General features: G+C 32.0%; 1 pseudogene; it reads right to left on the minus strand.

The window, feature by feature from the left end:
• Window positions 1-1,845: 1,845 nt before the first annotated feature.
• LOC112743809 (multiple organellar RNA editing factor 2, chloroplastic-like) lies at window positions 1,846-5,367 on the minus strand (annotated as a pseudogene).
• Between the last annotated feature and the right edge of the window lie 1,243 nt (window positions 5,368-6,610).

Raw genomic sequence — 6,610 nt, forward strand, 5'->3', positions numbered from 1 at the left:
TTTAATATCCTTGCACATAGTTTTTTTTTATTTTTTAATATTATCTTTTTTTATTTAAACTATGTCTTCATAGTAGATAGCAACACTAAATCACTCTCAAGAGACATGCTCCCACCTCGGGTGATTTTTTCTTTTTCCTTTTCTCTTTTTCCAATGACAGATTGGTGATGGTTTGCAATGATGAGTTGTGTGTGTTCCTTAATTACTATTTGATCTGATGTATATATTTGTAATGTTGTTGTCATTGTCGTTATTGTTATTGTTGTTGTTGTATAGGCGTCTTTATATGGTGTGGAGCTGCTGTTGTAGAAAATCTAGAATCACACTATTGTTGCCAGAATTCTAATTGCTCTTTGCCAAAAGGTCTTAATCTATTTTTCTCTTATCTTTAATTTTGCATCCAATAAAACCAAATGAGATTTCTAAGTAATGGAGCATGAATTATTGCAACATAGGAAAAAAAATACCACATTAGAATCTTTTATTGTTGCTTATCTTCCCGCTTCATTTAAAGTTTCAAATCTTTTGATCTGAGTCATAAATTTTCTTTTTTAGATGAATTGGTTTGGGGTGCAGAGTGTGGGAGCAACATGAATCCAATGACATACTGATTTCAAAGCATCAACATGATTAAGAACTTAAAAATGAACAGATGAAGTTGTGATTCAAGGTTTTTTTTTGTTATCAAAATTGTAATATTTAATTTTTGGCATTCAAGCTTTTCTTTTCATTTTTTGCTTAGATTTGGTTGCAATTAAAACTTTTTTTTCTTGCTCAATTGTTTGTTGAGGTTAATTTATTTTTATATATTTATGTTGAACCCGCAGCTTCTCTTAATGATTCCACTAAATTTATGTTGACGGTTTGTTGCCGCCGCTCATCACCTCGCTGCCTCTAATCATCTTGTCTTCTCAGTCTTCGTTTTTACATCTAGGTTTTTATACAAAATTCTTCTTCTGTTTCATAATTTGTTAATTCCTCTGTGTTAATATTCTTTTGATTCCCTGTTCTATGTGTTAATTCTCTTCTCTGCTTTTTCTACGATCCAAAGTGTAGATCTTTCTTCTCCTTCTGCTCGGAGGTTTTATGGCTCTCTAGATCCTTTGAGGTTTACTGCGATCCCTCCTGACACATCCTTTCTACCTCCTTCTTCCTCAATTTTTCTTAATTCTTTTTGTACCTTGCTTTTCGTGTCAATTGGAGTTCTATGTCACTTGTTTTGTGATTTTTAGGTTATTTATTTGAATTCTCTATGTCACTTTCTCAGTGAGTTTTCAATCTTCATTATGAAAATTTGCTCAATTTTAGTCGTATTTTATTTTTAGTTCCAACTCACTGCTGAGTTAGTTTTAAATGCTTCTAAGTGAATATTATAATTTTCATTCACGTTTGCCTTCATTCACATTCTGAATCTAATCTTGAAAGTGAATAAATCTTATCTATCTAATAAAGTGAATAAAGGAAGGACACTAAAAACATATATTTTATCTATATCTGTGTACTACTGTATCTATGAAAATCTGTCTTAACAAATAAACAGTGGACATATACTACCGGGTCCATGTCTCACTGTCCATCTCTCTAACGAATCGTTGCCTTATATAACATAAAAACTAACTTCTAAATGAAAACTAGCTGCACTAACTTAATTTCCGACTGATATAAATAGCTATCCATTATTAGCTAATCCATATATCAACACAAGGGACGAAAAAAAAAAATGCAAGTTGCTAGACCAAATGCTAATTATATATCAAGACCAGGTTCAACTCAAAATAAGACCCGTCTAACTTCAAAAAACCAAGGAAAAGCACTTTTTCAGATCAAGTGTGAGCTAACAGCATAAAGATTAGAAACAGTAACATTAGACGGAGATATCGTTTATGGTCAGCATTCTGCTAAAAATGAAAAGGTATTACAAAGAATAGAATCCACCTGATACCGTTTTCAACTGAGTATTGTTATTTAGAACATATCTGGCCACCTAAATATGTCTCTGCCTTATAACATGATGCAACCATGATTTGTCTAATTGTGTTGGCATCCAAAGGCTACAAAATGAAGCAGATTCCAATCCTTATGCAAAGCATCTACATCTCTCTCCCTCTCATCAACACTTGCTCCTTCACCTTATGCTTTATCTACGTCGAGCATACCTTGTTCTATCATTGTATCTTGGCCTGTCTTGATGCCGTTGTGGCTGTAGCTCCACCCTTCTCTGTCTTTCAGGTGATCTCTGGACGATTTCTCCATTCACAAATAGTTCAGCTGGACCAATGCATTTGAAAATGACTATTAGCCTGAGCCGTGATACATAACATGGAGGCGAAAGGCAGCATTGATTAAAAAAGAACTCAGCTTCCACTAGTGCAGTATGTTATACTTTAATGCTAAATATAGTAATATAGAACAACAAGATAAACAACTGCAAAATTATCAAATCTATGGAGAATGGTGGAGAAATTTGGTGTGAATAAGATCATTAATAAGGAGTATAACAAATTCTGATATTTGAAATTCGTGCAAATACTACATTGGGCAGACCCTGTGATTTATCAACCAACATCAGAAACAAGTAGCCTAATGAAGAGCAGTTGAAAGAAAATGACGAGTTTGAAGTTAGTTAATAATTCGGCATCAGTATGATTGATGAACCAACAGAACAGGGTAGGAGTGAAATTCAATGTTATTCCATTAGCGTTCAGAGCTAGACATTACCTAGTAAAGCCAGACTACTAATGAAGGGGCAAAAAACAGTGTTATATGCAGATGAAGTAGAAAAATACTGACCGAGATGGATGGTAAGATTGATAACAAAAATAATATCAACAGCTACAGGGGAGTACAAGCATAATTTGAAAATTAAAATTTTGGTAAAAAGAATCAGTTGGTTTCTGATTTTGGGAATCTATAAAGCAAAGCAGGACTATAGAACAGATGAAGGAAAGTTGTAAGTGGATGTGATGTGGTTTCATGTATCAACTCCAATGATTCTGCAACTACAGGATAGATGAAAGGATAGTAATGATAGTGAATCTAACAAGCTAAAATATATGTTGGCGGACTATTATAATTTGTTCAGACTAACGTCAATGCATTTCTGTATATTTAACTGTTAAAGATGACAAAAATCCTGACAATATTACGACATAAGCCAGAGTGGCAGACCTTAATAGAAGGTACAGCATTTTGGAGATGGATGTGTTCTTAAGGAACAAACTAATTGGAGCACCAGAAGCTTGCGTAACATTTCACTAGGTTTGCTAGCAGTTAGAACTCAAAGATATAACTTAACCACCACACTAGGTTTCCAAGCCGAGTCAAATAGTAAGCTAAACATTTTATTACTTTTATGAGAACCCCAGGATGTAATGTTCAAAAAGTATAAACATAAAGGAGCTCAAAATAGAAGTAGATAAACACTCACCACCATAGTCCTTGTTTTCAGGATCAACATATGAATCTGGGAGAACAAACAGAACTCCAGGCAACCCTATTAAAAGAAGAAACGGAAAGTGTAAATACAACTGCAGCAAAATGCAGTACTAATAAGGCATACACGTAGTACTAATAAGGCATACACTTTGCCATTACAAACCTTCCAGCTTATTAGAGGTCTCTTCATCAATCTCACATCCAAACCCGAAGTACCTCTCACATGAAACATTGTAAATCTTCTTCTTAGCTTCCTCTTCACTAAAAACCAAGAATAATGATACAACTCATTACTTGTGCAAAACTAACAACAGTGCAGTAAATCATATTGGGCATACATGCAAAATAAACAACAAAAGCTACCAATATGCTAAGATAAATCATCCCCCAAAAAGAATTGAATGTTTTCTATCTTCAAGAGAGACTCATATACCAAATAATCAATTAAAACACAAAACACCAATTTAAAAAAAAATAAAAAAAAAAAACCAAAATACTTTTCTATGCTTAACAGACCTGGTAAAAAACATAAAATAAAAAGGACGTGTCAGTAGTAACCTATGAGCCAAAATTATATCAGAAATCCAAAAGATAGGAAAATTTAACGAACCAAGAGTGATGTTTATATAGTACTTTGTTTGGTATATGTATTTGGAAACTAGCAAAATGAGGGAGATAAAGTCTTCTATAATAAAACTCATTGTGTTTATTCGAGTCTTCTATTCGCAACTTGTTAAACATTGAACTTTTACACTACAAACCTTCCCTTTCCTCCCCTATCCTCTGAAACCCCAACTTGCAAACAACTATTAACGACACTTGTAATAGAGTATAGAAATTGATGATTCAAGTATTTGCTGCTTCTTTCTGTAATTACTGTAACTACAGTGACTAATACAACCAGAGGTCCCTTGGAATATGTTGAAGCATATGTCATTTACCATAAACCAGAGGCAAGTCCAGATTATAACAAAAACTCAAAACCGAAGCAACAAAACAGAGATAAAGATAATTCATATGCTTAAACCCAATAAAATAAAATAAATATAAACTCAATGGCAATACATAATTACATTCACAAAACTCAAAGAATAAAAAATTATCGAGAGAACAACAAATTTATTCCCTTGAAATTATGGAATTGACAATTTAGCCTTCTAAAAAAGACGAAAACAGAAACACTCATAGTCCTCTAGGCTTTATTTGGATTGTCTCTAAGACAAAACTAGATAAGAAACACACAAACTATAGATAGAAAATCCAAAGGCAACTGTAAAGGTCAGGGTACATAAATGCAAACGCAGAGGCAACTGTAAACATAAATAATATATTACAAAATGCTCCAATTTCATTCAAAATAAGTTTTGGCACATTTTGTCAAACAACATTCAAACTCAAGATTATTCAAATTTCGGCTACAACAAAGAAATTAAAACAAATATATCAAAAAATCAACAATACCTTCCAAGGACCTTGGCGAGGGTCTGAATGTAGCAATCGATCATCTGTTGCTTGGTGGCACCCTCGCCACCGGGCTTGTCCATGACGATCAGCCAATGTTCGTAATCGCAGCCTGGGAACAGCGGGGCCATGTCGGTGGGCGGCCGCTCGCTGAAGTTGGAACCCGACGACTGTTGTTCAGCGGCGAGTAGGCCATGTTCTCAGCGGCGCGGTTGGCATTGCAGCGGACAGCAGTAAAGCGGGCGGCAACGGGAGGGAGGGAGCGACAGAGGGCGGCGGCAGCGGGGTTGTGACGACGGGCGAGGATGAGGGTTGGGAGCGGAGGGGCGGCAGTGGAGTGAAGGCAGCGTGGAAGGAGGAGAGAGAAGCGAAGGGAGAAGACAGACAGCGATCTTGCCATCGCCATGGTTGAAATAACCACTATGGATGATATGAAGTGATATATCAGATGTTATGAAGAGTGGAAACGGAAGTGGAAACACCGAAACAGAAATTGGGGATTTTACTTTATTTATTATATAAATAAATAAGTATTAAAAAATATGTTGAAAAGATTTAAATGGTAACAAAAATATTTTTGAAAGCATAAAATCATTAAAATGATCTCAAAAAATTTTATTTTAATTACAAAATAACTAAATATTGGAAATTTAATTTTGATGTCGCTTATTATGAGTATATATATAATTAATGGTCAAATTATTTTTTTAAAGATGAATTATTTTGTTAAATTTAATTTTAAAATATTTTATCAATTAAATCATTTCAATATTACAAATTAAGTAATAACAAGTATAATTATTTGTGCTATGCACATGATAAGAATGAAATTATAATTTTAAATTATTTTTTAAATTAATTTGAATTATAATAATTTGATTAGTAAAAAATAGTAATTGGATTAATAAAAAATAAAAAAAATAATATGTTATGTATTATTTTTTTTAATTTAGTGTTAATTGGATTAACTCTAAAATAGTTATTAATTGGTTTTAATAATCTACTTTCTTCAATAAATTAAACATATATACTGAATATGATCATAAATAATATAGTAATAGTTAAATCCACCAAAATATATTGGTTATTATCATACTATAAAACAAATTAAATATAAAGGATATTAGCACTTATAAATCTATAAAATCGCACTGATTCGCGTGCAAATATTTACTTATCAAATAAATTTAAAATATGAACCAAAAATATTTATAAATTGGACCTAGCATCACTTGAAAGAATATTGAAAAATAACAAACTTACCTTATCATCCATGAGAACCATTTTTATGTAAGTTGTCTTGTTCTTGTCAAATTTAAATAACTTTCCATAACCTTATATATTAATTTTGTTAAATAATTATATATATATATATATATATATATATATATATATATATATATCCAAGAAAGAAAATAAACTTAAAAATTTGAAAAAAAAGAAATTTTATATTAAAAATGTAAAAATAATACATTCAAAAAGAATAGTCGTAATTTATAAATTGAGTCAACAATTTAAATTTCTCTAAAACTAATTTAATCAAATACCAATATTAGAAATAAATTACTTAAATAATATTTAATCTATTCTAGTACTTAGACACATATATATTAGAGTCATTCTCGTAACGACAATGAACTGAAATAACGCTGTAAGTTCGAACATTTAGAATTCGTGCAAATTCAGACCATTTCTTTATTCTTTGAAAACCTTC

Source organism: Arachis hypogaea, chromosome 2, assembly GCF_003086295.3.
Source record: "Arachis hypogaea cultivar Tifrunner chromosome 2, arahy.Tifrunner.gnm2.J5K5, whole genome shotgun sequence".
Lineage (NCBI taxonomy): Eukaryota > Viridiplantae > Streptophyta > Magnoliopsida > Fabales > Fabaceae > Arachis > Arachis hypogaea.